Consider the following 10226-nt stretch of genomic DNA (forward strand, 5'->3'; position numbering starts at 1 on the left):
TGTAGTAACCAAAAAAGTGTTAAACAAATCAAAATATATTTTAAATTCTCTAAAGTAGCCGCCCTTTGCCTTGATGACAGCTTTGCACACTCTTGGCATTCTCTCAACCAGCTTCATGAGGAATGCTTGTCCAACAGTCTTGAAGGAGTTCCCACATATGCTGAGCACTTATTTTCACTCATACACTTTCATACACTTTCACACATTCACATACATTTTCACACACTCATTTTCCTTCTACCTGCAGTCCAAATAATTTCAAACCATCTCAATTGGGTTGAGGTTGGGTGATTGTGGGAGCCAGGTCATCTGATGCAGAACCATCACTCTCCTTCTTGGTCAAATAGCCCTTACATAGCCTGAAGGTGTGTTTTGGGTCATTTTCCTGTTGAAAAACAAATGATAGTCCCACTAAGCGCAAACCAGAAGTGATGGCGTATCGCTGCAGAATTCTGTGGTGCCATGCTGGTTAAGTGTGCCTTGAAGACTAAATAAATCACAGACAGTATCACCAGCAAAGCACACCCACACCATCACACCTCCACCTCTATGCTTCACGGTGGGAACCACACATGTTGAGAGCATCCGTTCACCTCAGAAAGAGACGGCGGTTGGAACCAAAAATGGCAAATTTGGACATATCAGAACAAAGGACAGATTTCCACCGGTCTGATGTCCATTGCTCGTGTTTCCTGGCCCAAGCAAGTCTCTTCTTCTGATTGGTGTCCTTTAGTAGTGTTTTCTTTGCAGCACTTCGACTATGAAGGCCTGATTCACACAGTCTCCTCTGAACAGTTGATGTTGAGATGTGTCTGTTACTTGAACTCTGTGAAGCATTTATTTGGTCTGCAATCGGAGGTGCTGTTAACTCTAATGAACTGATCCTCTGCATTAGAGGTAACTCTGGGTCTTCCTTTCCTGTGGCGGTCCTCATGAGAGCCAGTTTCATCATAACGCTTGATGGTTTTTGCGACTGCACCTGAAGAAACTTTCCCATTTCCTAAAATGTTCCTGATTGGCTGACCTTCATGTCTTAAATGAATGATGGTCTGTTGTTTATCTTTGCTTATTTGAGCTGTTCTTGACATATTATGGACTTTGTATTTTACCAAATAGGGCTATCTTCTGTATACCATTTTTATCTTGTCACAACACAACTGATTGGCTGAATCGCATTAAGTAAAGAAATTCCACAAATTAACTTTTAACAAGGCACACCTGTTAATTGAAATGCATTCCAGGTGACTACCTCATTAAGCTGGTTGAGAGAATGCCAAGAGTGTGCAAAACTGTCATCAAGGCAAAGGGTGGCTACTTTGAAGATTCTGAAATATAAAATATATTGTGGTTTGTTTAACACTTTTTTGGTTACTACATGAGTCCATATGTGTTATTTTATAGTTTTCATGTCTTCACTATTATTCTACAATGTAGAAAATAGTAAAAATAAAGAAAACCCCTTGAATGAGAAGGTGTTCTAAACCTTTTGACAGGTACTGTATGTCATGATCATATGATATCTGAGTGACTAACAAAATAAATGCTGGCCCAATGGAGGTCAGGGCCCCTGGGTACGTGCCTTGTGTGCCTGGTCAATAATTCAGCCATTGTTTCTACAAGGTTTAGATAACTGGCAATCTATAAAATGTTAGCTGACATGGGTAATTGATTGACTGTCAGTAACTGACATAACAAGAGGGAAACTGCTGATGCACAACCACATTTAAAAATGGCACATTGTGTATTCTACTATGTTATCTCTCAACGGTAAGTTGAGACGCCGACTGACCCCGACGGTCAGCACGTAGTCTGCGTATAGGCAGAGGCTGCTCTGCCTGAGATAGGAGCCATCTGCTAATTTTCATTCTAACAGGACGCCCTATGTCCCTTAGAGTCCTACCTGCTGATCCCTAATCAGATCGACACCACAACAGGACAGTGAAGAATGTAGGTTACAGTCAGTGAGTGAGTCAGGATGTGGGGGTTGAAAGGGCTTATTTACTAGACTGAGACCCTTTACCTTAGTCACAGTACACCATGGTCATGTTAATGCTATTGACCCAGGTGCCACGCACGCACGCGCACACACACACACACACACACACACACACACACACACACACACACACACACACACACACACACACACAGACACACACACACACACACACACACACACACACACACACACACACACACACACACACACACACACACACACACACACACACACACACAGCATAGCAGGCTGCAGGGAGGGAGCAGAGTTAGCCTGCTTTCAGACTACTCATATTAACAGGATCTAGGATAACCTCGTGGTGGTTGAGCTAATGCGCTCAGAGTGGGATTTCCAAATGGTCACGCAGGGCCCGTGCCCCAGGGGCCCCAACCTCTCTTTGGGTGGGGCCCTAGGTAGCATGTGATAGAAAAATGGGTAGAAAGGCAGGAAATTTGCTTTAAATCTGCACAATTTTCTCTCAACATCGTGTCAATATGTGTAATGGCAGGAAAACAGTTTTAAAACAGTGAAATGTTCTCTCAACATCATGTCAATATGTGTAATAGCAGGAAAACAGTTTTAAAACAGTGAAATGTTCTCTCAACATCATGACAAAATGTTAACTAAAGCATGATATGAAACAGCAACCTCCCTGACCCATGGCAACACATGTTGAATTGCTGGAAATGAGCTTTAAAACTTTAAAACAGAATGTGTATAACAGTATTATAAAACAGCACATTTTTCTCCCTGCACCAAAATGTGTTGAAATGCAGGAAGTTCACTGACCCCCCCCCCCCCCCCCCCCCCCCCACAATAAACTATGGAATGACAGATATGGAATCATGTAGTAACCAAAAAAGTGTTAAACAAATTTTAATATATTTGAGAGATTCTTCAAAGTAGCCACCATTTCCCTTGATGCCTTGATGACAGCTTTGAACACTCTTGACATTCTGTCAACCAGCTTCACCTGGAATACTTTTCCAACAGTCTTGAAGGAGTTCCCACCTACTGTATGCTTGTTGACTGCTTTTCCTTCACTCTACGGTCCAACTCATCCCAAACCGTCTCAATTGAGTTGAGGTGGGTTGATTGTGGAGGCCAGGTCATCTGATGCAGCACTCCATCACTCTCCTTCCTGGTCAAATAGCCCTGCAGTAGTCTGCCTCTACATGCACTGCTTGGATACCTATAAATACAATCTTACACTTTGACAGGCAAGTAACCAATGCATTCAACGTGGTTGACCTATCTATGTTATCATAATACCTAATTATATAGGGTCCTCCTAGAGCCAAGTTTCAACATTTCCTAATTTCCAACTTGTAGTCCATTGGCCTCTATAGCCTCTAATTTCCCTGATTGGAAATCTGCCCAGAGTGTTGAAGCTCCAGCTCCTCCCTGGACCCTACGCACAAGGAGCTTGACACTAGTAGTGAGCAATGGCATGGGAATGATGTGCTTCTCAGATCAGGTTTAAAGCACCATATCATGGCCAGTACTGTACTATGTAGGGTACTTCTAGGATTGATACTCTATACCTGTAGTACCCTCCATTTTGTTCAACTGTAAAGTGTGGGGAGGGGGGGGGGGGTTGTCTGTGGATTCGGGATGTGTCTCAAATGGCATTGTATTCACAGGGCCTTTGGGCTCTAGTCAAAGTAGTGCACTATATAGGGAATAGGGCTCTAGTCAAAGTAGTGCACTATATAGGGAATAGGGCTCTAGTCAAAGTAGTGCACTATATAGGGAATAGGGCTCTAGTCAAAGGAGTGCACTATATAGGGAATAGGGCTCTAGTCAAAGTAGTGCACTATATAGGGAATAGGGCTCTAGTCAAAGGAGTGCACTATATAGGGCTCTAGCCAAAGGAGTGCACTATATAGGGAATAGGGCTCTAGTCAAAGGAGTGCACTATATAGGGAATAGGGCTCTAGTCAAAGTAGTACCACTATATAGGGAATAGGGCTCTGGTTTATAGTAGTACCACTATATAGGGAATAGGGCTCTGGTCTATAGTAGCACCACTATATAGGGAATAGGGCTCTAGTCAAAGGAATACACTATATAGGGAATAGGGCTCTAGTCAAAGTAGTACCACTATATAGGGAATAGGGCTCTGGTCTATAGTAGTACCACTATATAGGGAATAGGGCTCTGGTCTATAGTAGTACCACTATATAGGGAATAGGGCTCTAGTCAAAGGAGTGCACTATATAGGGAATAGGGCTCTAGTCAAAGTAGTGCACTATATAGGGAATAGGGCTCTAGTCAAAGTAGTGCACTATATAGGGAATAGGGCTCTGGTCAAAGGAGTGCACTATATAGGAAATAGGGCTCTAGTCAAAGTAGTGCACTATATAGGGAATAGGGCTCTGGTCTATAGTAGTACCACTATATAGGGAATAGGGCTCTGGTCAAAGGAGTACACTATATAGGGAATAGGGCTCTAGTCAAAGTAATGCACTATATAGGGAATAGGGCTCTAGTCAAAGTAGTGCACTATATAGGGAATAGGGCTCTAGTCAAAGGAGTGCACTATATAGGGAATAGGGCTCTAGTCAAAGTAGTGCACTATATAGGGAATAGGGCTCTAGTCAAAGTAGTGCACTATATAGGGAATAGGGCTCTAGTCAAAGGAGTGCACTATATAGGGAATAGGGCTCTAGTCAAAGTAGTGCACTATATAGGGAATAGGGCTCTAGTCAAAGGAGTGCACTATATAGGGAATAGGGCTCTAGTCAAAGGAGTGCACTATATAGGGAATAGGGCTCTAGTCAAAGTAGTACCACTATATAGGGAATAGGGCTCTGGTCTATACTAGTACCACTATATTAGGGAATAGGGCCCTGGTCTATAGTAGTACCACTATATATGGAATAGGGCTCTGGTCTATAGTAGTGCACAATATAGGGAGTAGGGCTCTAGTCAAAGTTGTACATTAAATAGGGAAAATGGTGCCATTTGGGATGCAATTTGGAAACACATGACTCAAACCAGTAACCGAGCCAAATCAAAATAAAATCAAATCCAATCAAGCCCTGGGCAATGAGAACATTCCCATATAACCAGCTGCGCCAAACAGGCTCAAACCTCTTGGCAGAACAAGCCCAGCGCAATGAGGACATGCCCATATAACCAGCTGTGCCAAACAGGCTCAAACCTCTTGGCAGAAGCTGTAGTGGGTTTTAAAGGGCAGGGATGTTATACTTTATAGACTCTTGGAAGATGAGCAACCTTTGACGGGTAAACGACATCCAAACAAACAAACTAGTAAATTCCCTCAGTGTGTCTGTTCTCTGATGGGAGCAGTAGTGATGGACAGGACATGGATGTCAGACTGTCAACGATAATATATATGATATAGAAAGAGAGCTGGGGACTGTCAGGGATAATATATATGATAGAGAGAGAGCTGGGGACTGTCAGTGATAATATATATGATAGAGAGAGAGCTGGGGACTGTCAGGGATAATATATATGATAGAGAGAGAGCTGGGGACTGTCAACGATAATATATATGATCGAGAGAGAGAGCTGGGGACTGAAAGTGATAATATATATGAGAGAGAGAGAGCTGGGGACTGTCAGTGATAATATATATGATAGAGAGAGAGAGCTGGGGACTGTCAGTGATAATATATGTGATAGAGAGAGAGCTGGGGACTGTCAGTGATAATATATATGATAGAGAGAGAGCTGGGGACTGTCAGTGATAATATATATGATAGAGAGAGAGCTGGGGACTGTCAGTGATAATATATAAGATAGAGAGAGAGCTGGGGACTGTCAGTGATAATATGATAGAGAGAGAGCTGGGGACTGTCAACGATAATATATATGATAGAGAGAGCTGGGGACTGTCAGTGATAATATATAAGATAGAGAGAGAGCTGGGGACTGACAGTGATAATATATATGATAGAGAGAGAGCTGGGGACTGTCAACGATAATATATATGATAGAGAGAGCTGGGGACTGTCAGTGATAATGTATATGATAGAGAGAGAGCTGGGGACTGTCAGTGACAATATATAAGATAGAGAGAGAGCTGGGGACTGTCAGTGACAATATATATGATAGAGAGAGAGCTGGGGACTGTCAACGATAATATACTGTATGTATGATAGAGAGAGAGCTGGGGACTGTCAGTGATAATATATATGATAGAGAGAGCTGGGGGCTGTCAGTGATAATATATATGATAGAGAGAGCTGGGGGCTGTCAGTGATAATGTATATGATAGAGAGAGAGCTGGGGACTGTCAGTGACAATATACAGTGGGGCAAAAAAGTATTTAGTCAGCCACCAATTGTGCAAGTTCTCCCACTTAAAAAGATGAGAGAGGCCTGTAATTTTCATCATAGGTACACTTCAACTATGACCGACAAAATGAGAGAAAAAAATCCAGAAAATCACATTGTAGGATTTTTAATGAATTTATTTGCAAATTATGGTGGAAAATAATTATTGGTTCCAGGCTGACCCCTGACCCCTAGTCTACTACTAGCTGGTTTAATTCATCAGGGTGACCCCTAGTTTACCACTGGGTAGGTTAGTCCATCAGGCTGACCCCTAGTCTAGTACTGGGTAGTTTGGTTCATCAGGCTGACCCCTGACTCCTAGTCTACTTCTGGGTAGTTTAGTTCATCAGGCTGACCCCTGACTCCTAGTCTACTTCTGGGTAGTTTGGTTCATCAGGCTGACCCCTAGTCTACTACTGGGTTGTTTGGTTCATCAGGATGACCCCTGACCCCCAGTCTACTGCTGGGTTGTTTGTTTCATCAGGCTGACCCCTAGTCTACTACTGGGAATTTTGGTTCATCAGGCTGACCCCTTGTCTACTACTGGGTAGTTTGGTTCGTCAGGATGACCCCTAGTCTACTACTGGGTAGTTTGGTTCATCAGGATGACCCCTGACCCCCAGTCTACTGCTGGGTTGTTTGTTTCATCAGGCTGACCCCTAGTCTACTACTGGGTAGTTTGGTTCATCAGTCTGACCCCTAGTCTACTACTGGGTAGTTTGGTTCGTCAGGATGACCCTTGACTCCTTGTCTTCTGCTGTGTAGTTTAGTTCATCAGGCTGACCCCTAGTCTACTGCTAGGTAGTTTGGTTCATCAGGCTGACCCCTTGTCTACTACTGGGTAGTTTGGTTCATCAGGCTGACCCCTTGTCTACTACTGGGTAGTTTGGTTCATCAGGATGACCCCTAGTCTACTACTGGGTAGTTTGGTTCATCAGTCTGACCCCTAGTCTACTGCTGGGTTGTTTGTTTCATCAAGCTGACCCCTAGTGTACTCCTGGGAAGTTTGGTTCGTCAGGATGATCTCAAGTCTACTACTGGGTAATTTGGTTCATCAGGCTGACCCCTGACCCCTAATCAACTACTGGGAAGTTTGGTTCATCAGGCTGACCCCTAGTCTACTACTGGGTTATATAGTTCATCAGGATGACCCCTGACCCCCAGTCTACTACTGGGTAGTTTGGTTCATCAGGATGACCCCTGACCCCCAGTCTACTACTGGGGAATTTGGTTCATCAGGCTGACCCCTGACCCTTAGTCTAATACTGGGTAGTTTGGTTCATCAGGCTGACCCCTGACCCCTATTCTACCACTGGGTACTTTGGTTCATCAGGCTGATCCCTGACCCTTAGTCTACTTCTGGATTGTTTAGTTCATCAGGCTGACCTCTAGTCTACTACTTGGTAGTTTGGTTCATCAGGCTGACCCCTAGTCTACTACTGGGTAGTTTGGTTCATCAGGCTGACCCCTAGTCTACTACTGGGTAGTTTGCTTCATCAGGGTGACCCCTGACCCCTATTCTACCACTGGGTAGTTTGTTTCATCAGGCTGACCCCTGACCCCTAGTCTACTTCTGGCTTGTTTAGTTCATCAGGCTGACCCCTGACCCCTAGTCTACTACTTGGTAGTTTGGTTCATCAGGCTGACCCCTAGTCTACTACTGGGTAGTTTGGTTCATCAGGATGACCCCTGACCCCTAGTCTACTACTTGGTAGTTTGGTTCATCAGGCTGACCCCTAGTCTACTACTGGGTAGTTTGGTTCATCAGGATGACCCCTGACCCCCAGTCTACTACTTGGTAGTTTGGTTCATCAGGCTGACCCCTAGTCTACTACTGGGTAGTTTAATTCATCAGAATGAGCCCTGACCCCTAGGCTACTTCTGGGTAGTTTGGTTCATCAGGCTGACCCCTAATCTACTTCTGGGTTGTTTTGTTCATCAGGCTGACCCCTGACCCCTAGTCTACTACTTGGAAGTTTGGTTCATCAGGCTGACCCCTAGTCTACTACTGGGTAGTTTGCTTCATCAGGGTGACCCCTGACCCCTATTCTACCACTGGGTAGTTTGTTTCATCAGGCTGACCCCTGACCCCTAGTCTACTTCTGGCTTGTTTAGTTCATCAGGCTGACCCCTAGTCTACTACTTGGTAGTTTGGTTCATCAGGCTGACCCCTAGTCTACTACTGGGTAGTTTGGTTCATCAGGATGACCCCTGACCCCCAGTCTACTACTGGGTAATTTGGTTCATCAGGCTGACCCCTAGTCTACTTCTGGGTAGTTTGGTTCATCAGGCTGACTCCTGACCCTTAGTCTACTACTGGGTAATTTAATTCATCAGAATGACCCCTGACCCCTAGACTACTCCTGGGTAGTTTGGTTCATCAGGCTGACCCCTGACCCCTAGTCTACTACTGGGTAGTTTGGTTCATCAGGCTGACCTCTAGTCTACTACTTGGTAGTTTGGTTCATCAGGCTGACCCCTAGTCTACTACTGGGTAGTTTGGTCAATCATGATGACCCTTGACCCCCAGTCTACTGCTGGGTAATTTGGTTCATCAGATTGATCCATAGTCTACTACTGGGTTGTTTCGTTCATCAGGCTGACCCCTGACCCCTAGTCTACTACTGGGTAGTTTGGTTCATCAGGCTGACCCCTAGTCTACTACTGGGTAGTTTGGTTCATCAGGATGACCCCTGACCCCCAGTCTACTACTGGGTAATTTGGTTCATCAGGCTGACCCCTAGTCTACTTCTGGGTAGTTTGGTTCATCAGGCTGACTCCTGACCCTTAGTCTACTACTGGGTAATTTAATTCATCAGAATGACCCCTGACCCCTAGACTACTCCTGGGTAGTTTGGTTCATCAGGCTGACCCCTGACCCCTAGTCTACTACTGGGTAGTTTGGTTCATCAGGCTGACCTCTAGTCTACTACTTGGTAGTTTGGTTCATCAGGCTGACCCCTAGTCTACTACTGGGTAGTTTGGTCAATCATGATGACCCTTGACCCCCAGTCTACTGCTGGGTAATTTGGTTCATCAGATTGATCCATAGTCTACTACTGGGTTGTTTCGTTCATCAGGCTGACCCCTGACCCCTAGTCTACTACTGGGTAGTTTGGTTCATCAGGCTGACCTCTAGTCTACTACTTGGTAGTTTGGTTCATCAGGCTGACCCCTAGTCTACTACTGGGTAGTTTGGTCAATCATGATGACCCTTGACCCCCAGTCTACTGCTGGGAATTTGGTTCATCAGATTGACCCATAGTCTACTACTGGGTTGTTTCGTTCATCAGGCTGACCCCTGACCACTAGTCTACTACTGGGTAGTTTGGTTCATCAGGCTGACCCCCAGACTACGCTTGAAGTTATTGAGGAATGATGATGTTTTGGCCGTGTGAAGATAGGATTTCTAGGGTATGTAATCTCTGCTAGAGAATTGACTGTGAGGTGTGACAACCCACTCACTACAGATACTTTTCTGTGCCATGTTGGGAACTCAAATGACCTGTAATCACACCCAGCTGTAGAGACCACTCCCAGAAAAGTTTCAAGACAACGCTTGCATGCCAAATGACACTCTATCCCCTATGTAGTGGACTACTTTTGACTATAGACACAAACAAAGTGTGTAGGAGGATGTCATCCCCATACTAGTTGGGCCTAATTTCTCTTATTTGACAAGACATCTCAGGTGTGGTAATGTGTCACACCTTTTAGAGGTGTAATGGATGAGCGAAGTAGGGTCCTGAAATGGCTGGTTTGGTTATTGTGATGACCGGCGTTTACAGCGTAAGAATAAGTAGATATACCTTATCCTATTACATATCCTTTGTAACATATTGTTTTATTGTGGTCCTCAACACGTACAGAGAATCTTATTTCATATCGTTATGTGATTTTATGGTTTTATTGCGGTCCTC

Source organism: Oncorhynchus mykiss, chromosome 26 (assembly GCF_013265735.2).
Source record: "Oncorhynchus mykiss isolate Arlee chromosome 26, USDA_OmykA_1.1, whole genome shotgun sequence".
Classification (NCBI taxonomy): Eukaryota; Metazoa; Chordata; class Actinopteri; order Salmoniformes; family Salmonidae; genus Oncorhynchus; species Oncorhynchus mykiss.